Below are 23,068 nucleotides of genomic sequence, written 5' to 3' on the forward strand. Positions count from 1 at the left end.
TGCTTCAAGGCTGGCAATTCATGAGATTTTTATAGTTCTTCAAGGCTGGCAACCCATGAGTTTTTTTATATAGTTTTTGAGGTTTAAATTTGAACTAACAATCCTAAATAGCATACATTCCTGTAGATTTTTTTTTCCGGGAGGGTGTGTGTGAAGAATTCAGTTTGGATCCTTTTTTTAAAAAAAAACACAAACAAGCCCATAACTTTCTTCTTTCTCCCTGAATTGGTGCCCAGAACATGAACCAGATATTTTCAGTGAATTTTGCTCAGAAGACGCAAAAGTTGTTGTGAGTGACTCTGTCCTCAGACTATTTCTGGCTCGAGCTAAAGCAGGAAGTTTTTGCATCCTCGTGAGAGCAAATTTTTCCATGTTCATTCTTTCCAGTTTTTACATTTGAAATCCAAGCAGCAAATATAGGTTGGGATTAATATGATTAGTATGATTAGTATGCCATTTTTGTTGTTTGCTTTCTGCTTAAAACTAAGCTCAGCACTGTATGAAACCTACTTTCCTCACCTGCTTTAATCTTGAAAGCAAAATAGCACCACAATTCCTTTCTTTTGTGAGTATTATAATTTTTTGTTACAAGAAAACTAAGCACAGGCCTTGTTGGAGTGGGAGATGGCCATACCCCAATTTGGTCTTGGAAGCTGTGGTTAGCTTGGAATCCACAAGGGCAGTCGCTGAAACCTGAAGTTGATAAAACAAGGTCAGTCTCTTAGCATTCTTCTTTGGTATAGCCAGTCAGGACTCCTGGTATTCATATTAGGCATGGCTAATATGGTGCACTGTTGTTGAACACATCTATTTCTTTCTGGACACTGAAAAGGTCTCTGAGGCCTGACTGCACACATAGTCCTCAGCAGCTTACTAAGCTAAGTCCCAACCCTGGACGATGAATTTCTCCATTAAAGGCCCTCAGCAAATAAAAATAAATGGCATTGATCTCCTGGAACATGTATTTTAATATTCCACCCATTTCTTCTTGTGAGCCAGTCTCAAGTTCCCACATGCCACTGCAGGACAAAAAATAATAATGCCAGAGTTATTGTCATCAAACAAAATGTTACAACTGTTGTTAAATAAGTAAGAGAAAAGGAGATCAAATGTTCGGTCAGTGACGTCTTTGGGTTTTTCAAATTCCCAAATATTTTTTTCAAGAGCAGTCTGTTTCTAATTCTTTCGGAACTTGCAACTGAATGCTTTCTTCATTCCAATAATGTGAATGCCAACTTGGCATCCTGCTCTGCGACGTAAATCAAGAGAGACGACCTAAGCAATACAGTTTAAATGGAAACACACAGTCCCCCCACCCATTTCCCCGCCCCTCTCTATCAGATATGTGCTATCCATTGCGATGAAAAGTGCTTTACTCAAATGGATTTTGTCAGAACTGGCAAGCAAGACAGATGGCTTCTTCCAGCTCCAGATGCCTAAGGCTCTGGTTCAATATTCAAGTGAAGTCAATGGAGGTCTCCCCATTGATTTAAATTGGCCCATGTGCTTTGGATTGGCCAGAACTTACGCCCAGATCGAGGTAAACAGAACAGAACAGCTACTCGGCAAAACAATGTGCGCACAGTTGTTTAATGACAGGGATTTGATTTTTAAGATATCCTGACCTTTTCTGTTTTTCCACAAACATTATTGTGAACAATTTATTCTGGCCAGATGAATAATTAGAGAAGACGACTGTTTCAGTTTTGAAATATATTACCATAATTGGAAGCTAGGCGGAGGCAACTTTGAATGTTTGTGCAATGGTTCTGTACCAGGATTGGAAATGGAGTGCTTTGGCTAGAGTATTTAGGTAGGTTCCTAGTCTTGCTAGATTGATAAGCTCACTGGGGATCGGTGATCACTGAGCACCAGTTCAATGTAAAAAGAGCATGATACAAATGTTAACAAGTTATGATGGCACTAGCAAAATGGTGTTTTGTGTGCGTGTGTGAATGACATGTCTGACAGAGTTGAGTATTCTTCTCTGACCACCTGAAGTAAAGTGTGAATAGCAGAATGGGTATAGCCATTATTATTTCTTCTTTTTCTTCATCTTCTTCTTCTTCTCATACTGTACCTTTAACACTTATAAAAAGTAATGGGCTAGATCCAAAGCTCTAGTGTCACTGTCACAACAGAACTTCCTGTTTACTGACCATGAATTAGTTTAATCCTCCTTTAAAACCATTGAAGTCAGTAGTTACCACTATGTCTAACTTTGCTGACTCCCCAACATGCTAATTCCTCTGTTCAGGGTATATAGTTGTGAGGCAGAAACACTGACTCTTAGGAATCCAGACAGAAGCAGATTTACCACTTCATCCCCTGTTTGGGAGAACTAGGACGATGCGTGATTCTCAAATGGCGACACTCTGTCTCTGGAGGGGAACGTATTGGTAGGAAAAATGTTCTCGGGTGGAGAGTGTACTTTCAATTTTCTTGGGGAGTATTAAAAAATAAGTGAAAAGCAATTTTTAAGATTGCAAAAAATGTTATCTGTGTTCTATCAAAGTGAAGCGAATTGTAGCATCCAAAAGAACATATGTAAATGCTTCCACAACATGCGTTTCAATTGTCATGCAATGAAATAACTCTTCCATAATAGCAATTTTATTTCATGCCAGAGTGCTTCACTTCAAGGCAAAGCATTTACAGTCCCATTGGTATTGGATTGCAACTGAGTGTTCTGCAGAACACATTTTACTGGTTAAGCAGTGATATATTTTCATTCTTTTTCTGCACTCAAAAAACTTCTATTCGGTATTAGTCCTCCACTAAGAGCTTTTCGGAAGTGATAGATAATTTCATCATTTGCTCAGGCTGTTCATAGAAGGTGTTGTGCCAGACCGTGAGGAGGAGAATCTTCAAGATCAGTGTGTGGGGTGGAACATTCAATCATCACCCTGATTATGGAGAACTAGATGCCACCATGCCTTCTCCTCATGGATTAGTTTGATGTGTGTATGTTTGTGTTTTGAAGCATACAGTCTCACACCTTTCGGAACTGATACAATATGGTGGGGGGGACGGACCTCAGACTTGGGGGCAAGTATATCTCTCCAGAGCTCTCTACCTGTCCCTTGAGATACAGCTCAGGCTCATACCCAGCTACTGTTAAGTATAGTAATTTAATTCACTGAAATTGTAAATGCTGGCATGCATTCCTATGTGTTGAAATTTGATCGGTTGGTAACTGGAATTATAGAGAATTCTCTAGTAGTTCTCATGTGATTGGCTAACGTTTGGTCACATGGGGGTATCTAGTGAAGGATAGGCTCCATTTTATATGAAGCAAGATGACTGTGTTTTTGAATCCACTGTGAACACTGCTAAGTTAAATAGAGTGTTTGGAGTGCTTCTCTGCTTGAAAGAAAGAAATAAAGAACAAAGTTTCAGGAGAAGGTTAAAGTGGAAATCCCTCAAAGGAGCTGCAAGGCATGGCCTAACTGAGATACAGAAGACTGAAAGTGCTGAGCTCTGGAAAGAAAGGAAAAAACAGTTGTTTGGAAGTTAGAATAAGAGACTGTAGGCCCATGCTTGGAGAAGCATGTGACTGTAAATATCATATTTTAATTCATCTATAACTATAAGTTTCTGCAAGTAAAGTTTTTTAAGGTCTGGACGTGGGTTTAATTTCCAAAGAAGGGTTTCAGTCATATATATGAGCTTCTTAGCTGTGTTTTTGCTATCCTTATATTCAACAGTATGGCCCCTCTCCCCAAAGCTTACCCCTCACCAATCTAGTTTCTCATCTTCCTTGAATGTTTTTGCCTTGGTGGAATGTGCCTTTAAACTCTTGTTTCTCTGGATGGAGTATAGACAGGATGTGTGTGAAGAAACTAGCCTAAAATATGCACCTGTTGTTCTGCTCACTTTTGACTCTGGCCCCATTCGCCACTGGCATGTTGGCCACTCAGAAGTGAGTGTGGTCCTCAAGCCAAAAAAGGTTCTTCATCCCTGCAGCATGGGAACAGTTTGACCATAGACCAATCATGCCCAACCTTGCTTAGCTTCTGAGATCAGACAAGACTGAACATGTTCAGGCTGTTGGACTATGTAATGAGTTGTTTGAATGGTGGCAAACCCTTTTGCCCAATGTTCCACAATTCAAGCTGAACAGTTCTGGTGTGGTTTTCTTCTAGTTTACTGAACCAGTGAGTAGGAGCAACACCAGGCTGGCAGGAGTGTAGGTCTTGCTCATTGTTATAACCAGCTTTAAGGCTCTTTCGCACCTGTTTTTCTATGCCACAAACTACCATTGCCTGTGCTTCCAATGGCACAGGCTGGCCTCCTGTGGGCTTGTGGGCCTCTCAGTTGCTGTGTTTCTTCTGATGTTTGAAGCTGGTAGTGGTGTAGGCACTGATTAAATCTGAGGTCTACCGAATACTCCATTTTACAAGCTATAGCATGCCACCTCAGGTGATTTTGTCTGTGCCTACACATGCCTGGCAAATTGCTTGCACAAATCTCACTGGGAAATTGTATCCTAGAAATGTTTTGCACAGCTATTGTGATAACAATAAGCTTATGGTTGCATGGAGTGTTAGGGGAGGGGTAGTACCTCTGGTGGGGGACATGTTTGTCCACCTTTGGTTTCTGCACATGCTATAAAGGCAAGTGAGGGGCAGATGGGTTTGTCTACCTGGGAAGCAAGCCCATCTAGAAGGAAAACTCTGATCCTAAACTTCTGCTGCCTTGCAACATATCTTTGGGTGAAGAAAGGGCTAAGGAGTAAACCCTAAACAAATCCAGAGTGGAGTCAAGCTGGTGCAAAACGTATTGCTCTGCTTTCTTTTGGACCACATCAGCAAGGCCAGGAGAGGGGCCTTGTAACCTGGTGAGCCTAGGACCTCCATACATGCTTCCCAGGCTTGTACCCCAGAAAGGTCACTTTAGTTCTGCTAATGCAGCAGTTAGACTTCACCCCAGAGGTGCACTCCATTGTCTCTTGAAACAGATGGAAACAACAACATGGTTGTATCCATTGTTGGCTCTACTCAACACTGACCTATTGAAATCAATGGATATAACTAACTTAGAACCTTTGATTTCAGCATGTCTACCCTAAGCACAGTGGCGTAGCGTGGGGGGTGCAGGGGGGCCCGGCTGCACCGGGCACAACATCTGGGGGTTAGGGTTAGGGGGCACAAATCCACGGGTTAGGGGGCGCAAATTACTTGCCTTGCCCCGGGTGCTGACAACCCACACTACGCCACTGCCTAAGCATAACTTAGCAGGAAACTTCTGGCTGGTGGGCGAGTCTTGGCATGCCGGGGGTACAATTTGGCTCGCCAGGTAATTTTCCTTAAACTACACCCACCTGTCCATCAACTCATATCACTCATGATGACAGCTAATGAGTGGGAGGATAGAGTTAAACCCTGCATTGGCTGCAAACCTGTTCCCAGTAGTGAACAGGTAAGTGCAGCCACCACAGCAGTCCTCCCCACTGTGATGATATGTAGAGCATTCCTATTTCAATTAGAGTCATTCTTTCTAAATTTGCAGCTATACATTTTATGTGGATCAGTGTCCACTTTTGGTCTCTGCTTTGATGGTGTGTTTCCTCTCTTTTGTTTTTTTGGGGGGCACCCTAACTACTTACCAGAAAGGGACCTTTGAGTACATAAAGACAGAGGAAAAGAGATAAAAGGCAAATGGCTCATTCCTAGTGCCTATTTCAAAGCAGCACTTTGAATGGCAAGAGTATGTCTGCCACCTTTCTATGGAACAAACTACTTGGAGACCTTATTTTCCTCTTGCACTCATCATTACCTAAATGGCTACATTAAGCTGAAGTGCTGATCCATCTGACTGCAATTGGGAATGGAACTGCCATGGTTGAATGACCAGCCAGATGCAACCCAGTGCCTTTGCATTGGCGAAGTTTCCATTGCCTCAGTTCTGTGGACTTCGGACGACTACAGTATCTGTTAAACATAGTTGGGTGGTTGTGGCTTCTTTCTCCAGACCAGAAGGAGCAGCAAACAGAGCAGAAGAAAAGAGGTAAAGGGTTTGACACTGATAGGCCCCCAGCAAAGTTTGCAGATAAGTTAGGAAATTCTTCTCTCCTCCCATGATAGGATTGCAGTTTCTCTAGCTTCCCAATGGAGTACATTGATTAAAATACCTCTGCTGCCTAATAAATCACTTGCAGTCATCCACAAGGCCTTTGATTCTGTGGCATTTGAGAAATTTTAATGATACTTCTGTGTCTGTACCAACACTTTAATGTGCCTCTTTAAATACTTCCAGTCACGTTCTGAGATGCTGTAAATTGGGCTGAAACACCTGATCGCTCTGCTGCTTTTGTTATCATCCACTTGTGTGATAGTACAGAGCTTGTCGGAGTTGCTCAATGTGAATGTTGCTCAATATGTTGTGGGGGCAGGACTGGTGTTTGTGTGGGTGGGGGGGCTTATGCTGGATCCTAACTCGGTTCAGCTTGATTACGTTGACCTGGCAGCCTTGTGGAACTTAAGGTAAAGGTAAAGGGACCCCTGACCATTAGGTCCAGTCGTGACCGACTCTGGGGTTGCGGTGCTCATCTTGCTTTATTGGCCGAGGGAGCCAGCATACAGCTTCTGGGTCATGTGGCCAGCATGACTAAGCCGCTTCTGACAAACCAGAGCAGCGCACGGAAATGCAGTTTACCTTCCTGCCACAATGGTACCTATTTATCTACTTGCACTTTGACATGCTTTCGAACTGCTGGGTTGGCAGGAACAGGGACCGAGCAATGGGAGCTCACCCTGTCGCGGGGATTTGAACTGCCGACCTTCTGATCGGCAAGCCCTAGGCTCTGTGGTTTAACCCACAGCGCCACCCACGTCTTGTGGAACTTAGGGTGGTGTCGAACACTATTGTTTTCTCTCTGCTGGCTTAGGGTATCTCAGTCTGCTTTAGCTCTGCTCTTGAACAGAATTTGGATCTGACATACCTTATGGTTCCTTAACTTAAACTGGGGAAAATTATGCTGGCTTCCCATACTTAGGATTGCTCCCTTAGTCCAATAAAGTTTCTGACTGTGCAGTGAATGCGTTGGTTAGGCCTAAGACCACACAAACCTCAGCTATCCAGTTTAGTTGGGCGCTGATGCACAATGAGGGATTCATGGCCACAGCTGATCTGAGAAATCCACTCTGCAGTCACTTGGAGCAGGGCTTTTCATGTGGTTGCCCCTTTTCTGTGGTACAGCATTCCTGCCAATACACAACAGGCACCCATTAGCTGCAGTTTCCAAAAATAACTGAAGACAGTTTTGTTCTGATAGGTTTTCCCAGCAGGACAAATAGGTGCTTATTTTGTATTTCTGTGAATATTTATTATGTATTTGTATTAATTTGGTTTTAAACATATCTAACATTTATCATAATTTATTATACATTGCTTTGAGATGATTGTGTAGAAGGTGATTGATTAATAATAATAATAATTCAGATTATCTGATATAACAGGTATTTTTGGCCTTTTGACAGTTTATTCCCACTCACCCTCTTGGCTGCTTATTCACTTCCTAGTCTGATTGGAATACTTCCAAATTATTATTATTATTATTATTATTATTATTATTATTATTATTTATTATCTATACCCTGCCCATCTGGCTGGGTTTCCCCAGCCACTCAGGGCGGCTTCCAACAGAATATTAAAATAAAATAGTCTGTTAAACATTGAAAGCTTCCCTAAACAGGGCTGCCTTCAGATGTCTTCTAAAAGTCTGGTAGTTGTTTTTCTCTTTGACATCTGGTGGGAGGGCATTCCACAGGGCGGGTGCCACTACCGTGAAGGCCCTCTGCCTGGTTCCCTGTAACTTGGCTTCTTGCATTGAGGGAACTGCCAGAAGGCCCTTGGCGCTGGACCTCAGTGTCCAGGCAGAAAGATGGGGGTAGAGATGCTCCTTCAGGTCTATGGGCCTTTGAGGCCGTTAGGGCTTTAAAGGTCAGCACCAACACTTTGAATTGTGCTCGGAAACATACCGGGAGCCAGTGCAGGTCTTTCAAGACCGGTGTTATGTGGTCTCAGCGGCCGCTCCCAGTCAGCAGTCTAGCTGCCGCATTCTGGATTATTTGTAGTTTCCGGGTCACCTTCAAAGGTAGCCCCACATAGAGCGCATTGCAGTAGACCAAGCAGAAGATAACCAGAGCATGCACTACTCTGGTGAGACAGTCCACAGGCAGATAGGGTCGATGCTAAAATCTATCAGATTTTCATTTTTTAGCATTTCCTTCCATTGACAAATATCCCAGTTGTAAAACTTCGCCACCACAATAATATTTGTTTCACTTTACTGTAGACTCCGTAATAGTGGTTAACAGTGGATGCCATCCTTCTGATCGGTTTAAAACCACATGAATTAATTTACAGTGTGCATAAACCAGCTTTAAACAGAATGCATTGAATGAGTAGAACTCTCTCTCTCTATATATATATTTGCCAGTTCACAAATGCCGTTCTAAACCAGGAAAACAACTCTACTCTCAGCTATTTTACAAACAGATGGCATCTTGAATCCCAGTATAATTCCCTTCTCACTTCTTTGTTCTTCTTAATTAAACAGAGCCAAGATCTTTGGTAAATATAAAACAAAAGGATCTCACTGAAGCATTGCTGACTTGCATCTGCCAAGACACTCCTGGAATTTTAAAATCCAATCATTTTTCAAAAGAACCACAAGATTAACTGTAGTGGGCCAATAACTAATTAATGTCTTTATTTTGCTGATTGTGGGCTTGTGTGGATGCTTTGTCAGTGAAGTCATGCCATAGCGATTAAGATTCAGGTTCCACTTCTATTATTATAGGCAGTAATTATCCTGACGCTTCTAATCTAAACACTAATGCAAGCCTCTAGCTAGCATCTCAATTTAATAGTGCTCTGAGCATCTTAACAATGAGAAGGATGGTATTTAACTGCAGGCTTGTTGTGTCTTGGATTATAAATAAGTAGTTGTTGTTTGTTGAGGTCACAGTTATGTAGGTGTTTTCCAGGATCATAATTGTGGTATTTTAAGATGTCTATGTCTTGGATTTTCAGAGAATCCAAAGGCAGCACACTCAGTTATGATTTACATTGATAAGGAATATGGAGACAGGAGAAATTCAAATCAGTTCACATCTAAAGGTGAACTGAACTAACTCAAACTTTTTAAAACAGTGCAAGAACTGAAACACAGCCATCCATTGAAATTCACACTTTTCTGAATTTTGCAGTAGAGTTCTAAAGTCAAGTGATGTGTACAAAAATGCATATTCTGGAGTAAAATATCAATTAAAAATGTCAATACTAGTGAAAATAACATACAAGGTGCATTATTTTCAATAAAACAGCTTTGGGGGGAAAAGTCTATATGATACAAAATGGCATACAAATGTGTATATCAGCAGAAATTTGCATTAAGATGCTGGTGGTTTTTAATGAGGGCTTTAAAAAAGGAAATCTCAAATTCACGTGGAAATGTAGAAGACTGAACTTAAGTTTGGAAAAATAAGAAACTGGGGGAAAGCAGAACTGACAGATTCACCCATCTGCAATCAGGGACAGTTTAAAGTATTGAGCATATTTGGTCTGCAAAAGGGAAGGAAGTGTGGGGAGTGATAATGTTCTTTAGATATCTAAAGATCTTACTGTAACAACTACCATGGAATTTCCCTTCTGAGTACTGTGGGGAAAGCTCTTGTCCAGGTAGTTCTCAACAGATTACAGTCACCTGCTGACAGGGTCTATACCCCATTTCCTTCCCAAAGCTGGGAAAGGACTAATTAGGCTTTGGGAAGGAGGTGGGAGGACTCTAGGAACCTGTTTGGTCAGTTTGGTACGCCACAAGGTGTGCAGGTCTGAATTATAATATCTTGGGAGACACTGAACAACGTATTGCTGAGAGGTACCTGTTGATTCCAAGTCTAATTGTTGTTGAAGCAGATTATTCACCCTCTTCACATTTATTCACAGGCTTAAAGTGGGTGCATTTTTCTTCTGTGTTCACAGGCGTCATGTATGATGAGATACTTAATTCAGTCTCATCAGCAAAAGCACACACTGCACCAAAAACAACCAGAAAAATAATGCATTTCAAGTAGATGTGTTTAGTAGAGTTTGTATCATGTTCTCTGCGTTTGTACATTTGCACAAGCACGTAACGGGGTGATAGGTACGCAGATGATCCTCACCACAGATGTCTAAATGTGCATCTGTTGCTGTCACACTTCAGGCTATCATTCCACACCGGAGTTTGCCTGGCTACCATGCATTAGATTTGTTTTCTGTTTCCCTTCTAATTTGTGTTTATATGCATTGGTTTTGCCAAGCTCAGGGAGAGAGAAAAAGGAACATTGTGAGTATGCTGTTATTTACTCTCCTCCCAGAGGACCTTCTGGAACTGCTGATTCAAGATGGAGTGAGAGAGTGCATAATGCAATCGTTTTTATTAGTCCTCTATAAATCTGTTTGTTTCCTTTTTTGTTTTAAGGACAGTTGCTTACAGATGAGGCAGATGGAAAATATTGTGGCCATGCCTCCTGACAGCCGTAGCTTTAACTCGGTGGTTCCTCTTAGCAGAATGTTCTGCCTCGAGGGAAGAAGAAACTTCCTACATTGCTTCCAGAGAGATTGTGGCCTATGCAGATGTAAAGTTAACTGCATATTAAGAATCAGGCTGCAGGGTAGCATATGCCTGTCTACTGCCCCCTGTTACCTTGTGTTTGAAACAACAAAGGAACCTCCTGCTTGGGGTTACATGTAACCATTGCCAATGCATGTTAATTGGGGAATTGGGGAAAGCTCCTGCACACTTGATTCAAATCAAGATGGCACACCCTCCCACATTTCTCCAATGAAAATAGGGACATCCTATTCAACAACAACAATTTATACACCTCTCATCTGGCTGGGTTTCCCTAGTCACTCTGGGCAGCTTCTAGGTGAAGGAAGTTTGCACAGTTGCTGTGGTGTTTTTTTTTTTTAAAAAATCATATTCTTTCACCTCTCCACAAAATTTGCAGGAGCCACCAACCTGGAGCCCATGAGCACCGTGTTGGCAATCCCTAAACTAGAATATGGATACCAGCCATTTCAGGCAAGGATGCATTGCTGCATCACTGCGCAAAGAGCTTAAACCGATTGTTCGACCTTGTTTATGTTTTGGTGTCATGGTTCATTGAGAAGTTTGGAATACGATACTGCCAGACTATCATTGCACAGAAGCTGATAAGTCCTCCCTGACTGCTGTTTGAAGCTGCCTAATAGGCTTTGCCTGCTACTTTGTGGTTTGATTGCAACAGGTACAAAGGGGAGGCGGGTTGGATTAAGCCCAGTGCTTAACGCAGGAGTGGAAATACCCAGAGGAAATGCTGAATGCATCTGTGTTTCATATAAATTCTGGAAAGAGCTGTTTGATAATAATTTGTATTTATCGCATCCCAGCATTTCATATTTTCTGTTGCTCATTTGTTTTGCAGCCTGAGTTGCTCTTTTCACTGCAAGAGTGTTCAGTGATGCACACCAGTCATTTCCCTTTACCTTCCTATTGCTTTCTTCTCCATTGCCTAACCTGGGCAGAAGTTTCCCAGGCTTTGGAGAAGAAGCACCAGGCCTGCTTCCTCCTTCCCAAAGCCAGGTGGGCTTTGGGAAGGAGGGCTCTTGGACCCTGTCGGAGCATCGTGCCGCCTCCATAAGGTAGGCAGAAGTATTGGGAAGCAGGTGCCAGGCTTTAATAGTTTAAGCTTGGAGGGGCACTGTGAGCAGTTGAGATACCACTGAAATCTGTCATGGTGGTTGGCATTGGTGTCAACAAAGATGCTTTGACCATTGGGTTTGTGGCCAGCTCTAATTTCCAACTGACTAGGTGGTATTCTCGTTGCACACTGAAAAATTCAGGATCAAACATCGCAGTTTGTTTAAAGGTCTGCATGAAAGATTCTGTAAGTAAATTGCAAGCATGTAATGGGCAGCTGCCTGCACACATAATAGCGTACTGTGACAGCACTGGAGATGGACAGCTGAAGGTGGTGGTGAACTTTGAAGTCCCACAGATACTAAGTGCCCCCGATGAGTGCAATGGTGGCTTCAGAAGAGCCAAACTATAGGTGGTTGTGGTCAGGAAGAAATCCCTTCATCGTTTCTTCGAGACCAACAGAAACCTGCAAAACCCTCCCATTGGGACAGTTATTGACACAGAGGCTACTCGACCTGAATGGTACGACTTCTTCTTAAGTAGCCAACTTGCTCACCAGGGCACTGTCAATCCCACATACAGTGGTGCCTCACAAGACGAAATTAATCCGTTCCGTGAGGCTCTTCGTATAGCGGTTTTTTCGTCTTGCGAAGCAAGCCCATTGACAGCTTAGCAGATTAGCGCTATTAGCGGTTTAGCGGCTTTTAGCGATCAGCTGTTAAGCGGCTTATCAGCAGATCAGCTGATAAGCGGCTTAGGGCTTAGGAAAAGGGAGAAAAAAGGGAAAAAACCCTGCAGGAACTCACAAGACATTTTCGTCTTGCGAAGCAAGCCCATAGGGAAATTCGTTTTGCGAAGCGCCTCCAAAACGGAAAACCCTTTCGTCTAGCGGGTTTTCCGTCTTGCGAGGTGTTTGTCTTGCGGGGCACCACTGTACTACAATGTGGTTTATGATAGATTCAAGCCAGACCACATGCAGCATCTTACGTATAAGATGTGCCACCTGTACTACAACTGGCCTGGCCTAATCAGAGTGCCAGCACCATGCCAGTATGCCAGCAAGCTGACTTTCTTGGTGGGCCAGAGTATCCACAGAGAGCCTAGCCTGGCACTCGCCGACAAACTTTTCTATTTGTGAACAGTGTTGAGGTGGCAACTGCCAAGAGGTTTTGTCTTGGTTTGAAAAAGAAGTTTCTGTTTTTAGAACTGAAGCAACAAACCCAGATTCCCTTCTGGTGATCATGGAACAAGTGTGATATGCCTTTGAGCACATATCTGTATTCTTTCAAATTGATTATTCTTGCACATGGATGTTTGAGTTCAAGTTTGGAGATACTTTAGAAGAGGGCTGCTTGTATAAAGCAGAATGTTCGGTTTTAAAATTAAAGTTATACTGTATTCTGTTTATATGTAAAAAATAAATAATATTACTCTACTTTACCAGGAACATTTAGAGGATAAGCCTAGTCCCCTTAGTTCACTGACCGCACGCCCCTGCTCCTCCCACTCCTTTGCCAATAAAATAAAACCTACATACAGCAGCAGTGTTTTGTGTTGTGGAGGGAAGACAAAAAAGAAGCCAACACTATGATGTAAATAATGGGCCCCGCCTGCTAGCCTGCTCCCTAAAATATCACTGGTAAAATACATATTTTGTTATGTGCAAATGGCTTTAGATACCTATTATGTCCATAAATTACCATTTAGCATACATTCAGCACAAAAAACAGTGACAATTTGTTGTTGACAAAGGACAGCTGGGCATATAAAGGGCCCCATGACCTTCAGTAGCTTAGGGCCTCATCAAACCTAAATCTGGCCCTGACTTAAATGCAAGTGCTCCAGACTAGTAAGAATTTTACAACTGGTTAGCGTAGACTTTATTAAATAGCCTGACCATAGAGAAGGGTTTTGAATGAGCGGCAAAATATATGCCTGCCCACTGGAAAAGAGAGCAGCTCTCAGATGGACTAACAGCAAGTGAAGAATGATAACTGGATATTAAATAAGAGATGATGCGGCTATGGAGGAAATGATCAACATATGCTTGCAACAGGACCATGAAATCTGATTTTAAGAAATTGTATTAAATTAATTTTGTTTGATTTGTAATAATTTAATAAAAATAATTGGGGGTGTGGGAGGAGAGCAGCTCTCAGAGATTGCCGGTTCCTGGTTTCTGCCATTCCTGCCATTGGCAGTGCTTCTGGAACCATTTTATACTTCTAGATTATTATTTTTTAAATAAAATAAAATAATAATAATAATAATAATAATAATAATAATAATAATAATAATTTATTATTTATACCCCGCCCATCTGGCTGAGTTTCCCCAGCCACTCTGGGCGGCTCCCAATCAGTGTTAAAAACAATACAGCATTACATATTAAAAACTTCCCTGAACAGGGCTGCCTTAAGATGTCTTCTGAATGTCAGGTAATTCTTTATCTCTTTGACATCTGATGGGAGGGTGTTCCACAGGTCGGGCGCCACTACCGAGAAGGCCCTCTGCCTGGTTCCCTGTAGCCTCACTTCTCGCAATGAGGGAACCGCCAGAAGGCCCTCGGCGCTGGATCTCAGTGTCCGGGCTGAACGATGGGGGTGGAGATGCTCCTTCAGGTATACAGGACCGAGGCCGTTTAGGGCTTTAAAGGTCAGCACCAACACTTTGAATCGTGCTCGGAAACGTACTGGGAGCCAGTGCAGATCTCTCAGAACCGGTGTTATGTGGTCCCGGCGGCCACTCCCAGTCACCAGTCTAGCTGCCGCATTCTGGATTAATTGCAGTTTCCGGGTCACCTTCAAAGGTAGCCCCACGTAGAGCGCGTTGCAGTAGTCCAAGCGTGAGATAACCAGAGCATGCACCACTCTGGCGAGACAGTCCGCGGGAAAATAAAATTATAACGCCTTCAGAAATGCATCATGAATAATGTCAAAAGCCTGTTTGGTGAGTTTATGTATCAATGATGCAAGAGCCTAGTCAGTGGCGTAGCATCTGGTTGCAACAGGTGCCTTCCTTTGGCTTCTTGAACGTTTCCTGGAGAGTGAAAATAATAATGGTTTCTCACAATGAGATGCTAGGTAAAGCTGAGCTAGAATCTCTTAAGAGGCATCATGCTTGAAAATACAGTGGTACCTCTGGTTATGAACTTAATTCGTTCTGGAGGTCCGTTCTTAACCTGAGGTACCACTTTAGCTAATGGGGCCTCCTGCTAGCACCGCCACACAATTTCTGTTCTCATCCTGAGGTAAGGTTCTTAACCCGAGGTATTACTTCTGGGTTAGCGGAGTCTGTAACCCGAGGTGTTTGTAACCCAAGGTGTTTGAAACCCAAGGTACCACTGTATATAAATAAGATTCTGACATGCTTTTCTTTTTCTCAAGCCTCCATCAAAAAGATGACAACTTCGCAGATGTATCTCCAAATATTCCTAATCCATTTTTACAAGTCATTCTTCTCCTCACACCACATTTGAATGCCCTGGAATGACTCTAGGTCAGAGGCATTGTGGAAGTTGCAAAATGGCGGCCAGACTACAAGCACAGTTGGGACCTTTGTGGAAAAGAAAGAAGCTGTTCTACTGTAACTGCTAATGATAAACCCCACCCCTGAGAAACTGCTGGAGAATTTATCACCTCCCTGGAGAAGTTGGATGAAATGATTCCTTCTCCCCACCTTCAGTTCCTCTGCCCAAAAAATAAAAGTGGAAAATTTTGAGAGGCCGTTTGTGCACAACACTAGTTTCAGGTGTCTTTAGGCCTGTCCTCACTGGAGCAAAAAGTAGACACCATCCCAGGATGGCCCTGGACAACACTGGGATGGGGAGGAAGTCATGTGGATTCCTGCGTATTAATGAGGAGGGAGGCCAGTGCAAATCTACATTTTGCTCTGGTGTGGCAAAATCCTTAATAAATGATGGGAAAAGGTAAAAGTAAAGGGAACCCTGACCATTAGGTCCAGTCATGGCTGACTCTGGGGTTGCAGCGCTCATCTCGCTTTATTGGCCGAGGGAGCCAGTGGACAGCTTCCAGGTCATGTGGCCAGCATGATTAAGCCACTTCTGGTGAACCAGAGCAGTGCACGGAAACGCCGTTTACCTTCCTGCTGGAGCGGTACCTATTTATCTACTTGCACTTTGATGTGCTTTCGAACTGCTAGGTTGGCAGGAGCAGGGACCAAGCAACAGGAGCTCACCCCATTATGGGGATTCGAACCACCGACCTTCTGATCGGCAAGTCCTAGGCTCTGTGGTTTAACCCACAGCGCCACCTGCGTCCCTAAATGTTGGGGAGTAACTGATAACTGTCCCAATTTGACAATGAAATTGGGCAGTGACTTGGATTACATGTTTTATAAAATCTGCTCCTCTATGCCTGTAGTGGTGAAGAAGTAGGATTGCTTGTACCCTCCCACTGTGCCGACCATATCAAATGCAGCACAGCTGGGAAATGACCGCTGCCCACTTAAAACGGGGGGCGCCTTTTGCGTGGACGTGTGCAGCCCTGGATCTGGAGTGGCCCCATCAGCATAGGCTTTGCCTTCCCTCAGGTGGGATACCTGGAGGTCCCCGCCTACCCCAGTGAGTTGTCCAATCCCACCTGGGGGAAGCGTTGCCAGGGAAACCAGGCCAGGTAAGGGAGGGATTACCTGCCCACACAATAGAGGGTGGATCTTAATTGTTAATCCTCACTTGGCTCCAGAGCTTCTCCCACCCTACCCACCCTCAGTTAATGTCTTCTTTTGCAGGTTAACTTTTCTTCATAGGTTTTGCAGGTTAACCTGTCTCCACAGGTATGCGGGCGCTGCTACGATAAGGTCGCTGTTAAAGGGCCGGAAAGGAATTTCCCTGCATTGGCAGGTTTCGCCTTTCCCGTAGCAAAACGTCACAACTTTGGCGGTATCAGGCCTTGGGCGGAATCCTTTAGTCCATCTTCCTCTTTGCGGCGGCGATACCAGGGTTCCCCGTTAAAGGGGTTTTGAAGGGAGGCTTTGGCCGTACGCCGAAAGGTCGTCATTGCTCTCCCCTGCGGCGGCGTAACGGGGGCGGCTATCTCTGCTTGAACATATGTTCTCCAGAGCCGGCCCATCCCCCCCCCACACACTGGATAACCCTGATGCTCCCTAGGTCCCCGGCTGGGGACTAGGGAGGGAGAACGCCCAATGCCTGAGCCAAGGTCTACCCACATTTGAAATTTAATAAAGTTGTGGCCAATTTAATCTCATAGCACGTTGTCTAGAGTCGTTATTCCACATGACGGGGGGGACCACTTGGGATCTGGGGACTCCGCCTGTCCACGCAAATTGGCAAAAATCATCCACTCCTACATAGAGACATGCCACATGAAGGTCACTATTAGCCCAAAGAAGGGCCAGTTCACGTGAGCAGAAGATCCAGGTCATGAACCTATCTTTGAAGATTCCATGATTTTCTCAGACAAATGAGCATGTCATTGAATGCCAGAGGTTAAACAAATGTAATATGGAATCAAACTCCCTGTGTTTAGAGAAGGTTAGCACATGTCCCTCCCTAGCGGCCTTGGTTGCATCTGATGATTGTCATCAGGAAAAACGGGGAGGGGGCCGCTTACACAAAATGTCCCAGGTTTCGGGTCGAGCAGACAAGGCAGTTAAAACCGAACACATGGTGCTGTTCAAGAACATTTTCATTACACGTGGAGGTCCTTTTAGAAGCTCAGCTGAGACTCTTCAAAAATATTTATCTTATGACCAGATTAATATTTTGCCGTTTATTACTGCAAACAATGAAAAATGATCATATCATAAGAGCTTTCCAAGACTTGTCTGCTGTGATGAATGCAAAATAAATAAAGAGATTGGGACTTAGACAAGGTCAGACAGTGGAAAATCTCTACACCACTGACCATTGGGAATTGAGTGAGTGAGAGGGAGGGCTTTGCAAAGGTTTTCTCTTTGTGTGTTCCTTCTCTCCATGTTGAAGCAATGCAGCACCCAGTCGAAGCACAATTTCACACATTAAACAGAAGCCCAGGTCTGCCAAACGAGAGTGCTGACAACAGGAAACTGCAGTCAATCACAAATAATTACTTGTTCAATCAAAGTGATTGCATACCCTCTAACATTTCTCCCATGAAAATAGGGGCGTCCCATTCCATAATGGTAATTTTACTATTTATACCCCACACATCTTACTGGGTTGCCCCAGCTACTCTGGGCAGCTTCCAACATTAAACATTAAACAACTCCTCTATACAGGATTATCTTCAGACGGCTTGGGGGTCGGATAACTCCATACCCTCCAGCATCTCTCCAATGAAAATAGGGATATCCTAAGGAAAAGTGGGATATTCCAGGATCGAATCAGAAGCCAGGATGTCTTCTCTAAATCAGGGGTGTCCCTGGGAAATAGGGACACTTGGAGGGTCTGTGATTGCAAGTTTGTGTGTGAGACTCACACTTTTTTAAGATGTACCTTTTAAAACAGCTTGGGTATACACCTACAAATGTGATATGTGATGTGACTCAAAAATAAATATATTACAGTGGTACCTCAGGTTAAGAACTTAATTCATTCTGGAGGTCCGTTCTTAACCTGAAACTGTTCTTAACCCGAAGCACCACTTTAGCTAATGGGGCCCTCCCGCTGCTGCTGTGCCGCCAGAGCACAATTTCTGTCCTCAACCTGAAGCAAAGTTCTTAACCAGAGGTACTATTTCTGGGTTAGCGGAGTCTGTAACCCAAGGTACCACTGTACACCCTCCCTAATTGTTGTGCTGAAGCATGTGACAAATTGTAATATAAATATATTGCACTTCTTTGCCTGGCTATTTATGTATTTATTCTTATTCATGCACCTGTATGAGTGATGGCTGGGCATTTCTTGGCGTAAATGCAAACTCAAGTTAGTTCTGCTTAGGGTGAAATATTTTTTGTCATTTTCTTTTTCTTACATGGCATTTTACACAATGCCTTAAGCCAAAAAAAGAGAATTCCCTGCCCCAAGAAGATGACAATTCACATTTAAATAGAGGAGGAGAATGAAGAGGGACTGAAGTTTCTGGAGAAAATTAGAGAAACTGAGGATAAACAGAAGCATAATAAGAAAAAATATTTCTGTAACCACAAGTTCCAATGGATGGAGCACTGCTTATATACGTGAAGACCTTTTTTGCTTGGCATATTTTGATACCACTAAGCCTCAGACCAAAGCACTTGTAGCAAAAAGCCCAGGATTTCCCCATCATACTTTGACATTTTATGTTGCTTTTAAACCCTGAACTGAAACAGCATTAGGCCCATTTGGCCTCTTCACCTGACATTTCTCCAAGCATAATGACAAGTCAGCAAAGGTAATAATTTGTGAGTCAAATTGTAGTCAGATGTGGGTTGCTGTATTCTTAATTTATTTCTTTAATTGTACTTTCAAAAGAGAAGGAAGTGGTGTGTGGCCTAACCTTTGCATTGCCACGGGAATGATTTCTTATGCATTTGCATCTAGTTATCTGTGTCTGTTTTCTTCCTCCCTGACAGATAAAAGAGAGGTTTTGCCATATTAAACTGATCAGTGTGCCTTATTGTTGGAGGAACTCTGTGCAGGTTTCAGTTGTCACGGCCAGTTCTCTCTCTCCAGAATCTTCCGATTATTTTAGTCAAGAAGAGCAACTGAGAATACTTCTGCATTTTACTCTTTCCTGGCAAGTTCTCATTTTCTGCACAACTCAAGAGATTCTGAAATGGACCGAAGGTTAACACAGACATGGTGTCATTGAAAACCAATTAAAACTCTGAGTTTTAGTTGGCTTTGGCTTTATATATGTAATTTTTTAAAAAACCTGTTTTTATTTTTTGCACTTGTTTCATATATGTTGTATTGTATAATGACTTTGAGATGATCCACAGGAAGAAATTTATTAATATGAATAATATTAATAACAACAGAAAAGCAAAACCTGAGACTTGCAGTTTACTACTGCCCAAGTATGGAACCTCTGAGAGACAAATAGCCAGGTGATTCTATCTGGGGTTCTCATTACCAGGGTTCCCAAATAATAGATTACAGATAGGGAATGGCTGAATATGTCATTTTGGTTTCTCATTTTTTTCCTATTCTAAATTCAGTTCCCCATGTTTCCACAATAGTTAGCTTTTATTTATTTAACATCTGCTAAATGTGCCCATTTAATGTAGTTTTGCTTAATTTCCCCTTATATAATGCATTTAAAATATTATTTTCATTAATATGTGCATTTATATGCAAAATTTGCCTTTTCTGTATAGGAGAACTGCTTTGGAAAAAATTCAGAGGAGTGTGAATTTTGAAGGATCACCGATTCGAATTGTTAATATTTCAGAAAGCTTGGATTAGGTAGGTTCACCTTTATTTCAAACTGAATCACATCTCTCTCTCATCTCTTATCACAAGTATACCTTTTATTTCAATCAAATAACAAGCTTGATTAAATAGTAACAGGGGTTGCTTAGCTTTCTGCTTAGGCAAGAGACCACAAAATTGGAAACTAGCTGCAAGAACTGCCTATAGGCAGAGGAGTCAATGTATCTGTGAAGACAGAAGGACCAATCAGTGAAGGCCAAACTTGGCCCTCCAGCTGTTTTGGGACTACAACTCCCATCATCCATAGCTAACAGGACCAGTGGTCAAGGATGATGGGAATTGTAGTCCCAAAACAGCTGGAGGGCCAAGTTTGGCCATCACTGGTGAATGCCAGGATGAGAGGTCCAAGACAAATTGATCTGGAAGCTTACAAGTCCAGTCTAGAGAATTAAGGGCAATTGGCAGCTGAGCCCACCAGAGGTCCAAATGACCCAATGACCTTCCTTGGCTGCTATTGAAATGGTGGATCAGAAGCCCTGCTATTTCTCGCTATCTCTGGTAGGCCTTTGGATCACAGCCATAACTGAGTATGATAAAAACAAACATCTACATCTTTATGAAGCTAAACATGAAAGCTTTCTAGGAGGTAGCAGATGCATGTTTTGAAGATAATAAGTTATAGCTAAGTTTTACTCAGTGCAAACCCACTGAAGGTAATGGGCCTAAGTTATTCACGTCTATTAATGTCAGTGGAAGTATTCTGAGTAGGAACAGTGTTGGATACAACCATAAGATTCAACTCTTTTAGCAGGGCACTTCAGCTGTCAAGCATCTTGTCATTACCAAATCTTTCCCTATCACGAGGAGCAGCTTTTAGATAAACAAGTACAAATTACCTTGTTTTCACCTGAGAAATACTGAACGCTCAGCGATGTTGTGTTGGTAATTGCATCTGATCTCATTTGTGCAAAAGCCTTATGGTGTGGGAGGGATATAACATGTGCCAGCTAATGCATTCCTATAATATTCTCACTGGTTCGAAATTCTCGGAGCTAGTCTATACACACAGCAGGTCATATGACTGCAGTTTGCACACAGTAAAAACTGGTCTGTGAACTGTGTCATATCAGACTCCAAACCATTTCCCTGTGCATATCTAAACAACCTACCTAATTTACCCTTTGCAAGGATTGAGGAGGGGGAGATGGGCTTTGAATACATGACTCCCCCTACTGTCTGATGTATAATACAGAAACAGTGGTGCCACATGACCTGCTGTCTGCATAGTCCAGCTCTGAAATAATGATTCATAAGGTGACGCCGCAAAGACCTTTTCACATTCAGCCATGGAGCTGTGAATTCCCTCTAATTTGCCCCAGCTCTTGGAAGTAGCTGATTTATAATTGTCATGCTTAAAAAAAGAGAAGTAAACATAAAATTTCCAGGGTAGTGAACAGTGATGGTTATGAGAGATAGAACACATTCACTGGCAAGGATTAATTGCCTATTGAATAGGAAAGGAATGATGCCCTTTGGCTGTTCAGCTTTTACACTCTGTTTACTATAATGATGATCTCAGGACAAATATTCAGCATAGCTGCAGAACTTTGGCCGCACTTAGGAATTGAGTTTAGCATGAGTGCTAAACTTTCCTTTCACTGCAGTGTCCCACAAATGACCTGCATTTTTTAATTTATTTTTATTTCTTTTTTGCATTACGGAGCAAGGACCATGAAGGTGATGAGAAGCCCTCTGTTTAGGCTATGAACTCCTAAAGCCATTTGATGTTGTGTTGCCACAACCTATGACAAATGAAGCACATACTTCAGTTATTCATGCACACACAGTGACATACATAAAGTGTTTTGAGGTCTTGGTGATCTGCAATTAATGCAATGTTCACAATTCGTGCAATGTTCACCTTCTGTAACTGTTTTGTTGGATAACATTTGATTTGAGTTTTTCTTCTGCCTCCATTGCTACATAAGTAAATAACTACTAGTGAACGCTGCACCTCATCTTTACACTGGACTAGTGATGAGGCAGAGCCATGGATCAATTTGTGGCGTGTTCAGTTAGGTACAGTGGTACCTTGGTTTTCGAACGTAATCCATTCCGGAAGACTGTTCAATGTCTGAAATGTTCAAAACTGAAGCATGCATTTCTGGAAGCATTTACTTATCGAAAACTCAAAATGGAAGCCACGTGGCACGTTCCACTTCCAAAAACCATTCGAAAACCAAAGCAGTTACTTTCAGGTTTTTGGCATTCCGAAACCAAAATGTTCGACTTCCAAGACGTTCGAAAACTGAGGTACCACTGTATTAACACTGGAATATGATATTAAGAGATCTGATATTGCTGAGACCTCAACAGTGAAGCAAGTAAGGTACAAAGATTCATGGATTTTCCCATTACTGCATGTATACAATCTGTCTGCAAATGTTTTGTTACACGTGAGTGCCTGCTGTATTAATATAACAACTGAACAACTATGACCGTCAAGAGAAAATAGTTCATCTACCTCTGATTTGTCAGGTAGAAGTAAGACTACAAATTGTCAACAGAGAATGGCTACAGTACAGTGATTATTTTTTATTGGATTCCAGCTTCCAGTGACAATCTGGCCTACTGATTTATGTACATTGGGTACCAGCTGATAGTTCCTGAAAATACAGCATTGGAAGCACTGAATAAGCACATTCATCAAAATATTTGCTCTGGGTTTTGGATGCACTGCATTTCCTACAGCCATACTGGGGAGAGGTCAAAAGTCTAGTCATCTGCAGCATGTGGAAACCATAAAAGCTTTCACTGCTCAGAGCCAAGCTGGGCCTCTAGATGGATGGACCCTAATCTAGGTTGGTTCATGTGTGTCTCCAGTTCAAGATCACAGAACTAAGTGGCTTAATTGGGAGTTGGATAAGCTAGAGCTTAAAGTACAGGAAACAGAAGGTGCTGCTTTGTTGATGAGACAACAGCAGGAGTTGTGGAGTGCTATAATAAGTTAGTTCTCATGCTTCAGTCAGAGGCAAGATAAATTCTTGTTCAAGTAAAAGCACACCCCTGGACTTAGTTTC

At 42.6% G+C, this 23,068-nt stretch overlaps 1 long non-coding RNA gene across 2 annotated transcripts in view; it reads left to right on the forward strand.

Moving 5' to 3' along the window:
* The first annotated feature begins 590 nt into the window (after positions 1–590).
* The window catches only part of LOC307206636, a 28,945-nt gene continuing 6,467 nt past the window's right edge, over positions 591–23,068 (forward strand). Inside the window, exons 1-2 of one of the 2 annotated variants that reach the window (XR_013834442.1) lie at positions 591–712; positions 19,934–20,021. This is a non-coding gene — a long non-coding RNA (uncharacterized lncRNA). Of the gene's footprint in view, positions 713–1,389; positions 1,541–19,933; positions 20,022–23,068 lie in introns of those variants that run through there. The other variant, XR_013834443.1, reaches the window with a different exon arrangement.

The sequence above is a fragment of the Podarcis cretensis genome (genome assembly GCF_951804945.1).
Source record: "Podarcis cretensis genome assembly, chromosome: 17".
In the NCBI taxonomy this organism is placed as follows: domain Eukaryota; kingdom Metazoa; phylum Chordata; class Lepidosauria; order Squamata; family Lacertidae; genus Podarcis; species Podarcis cretensis.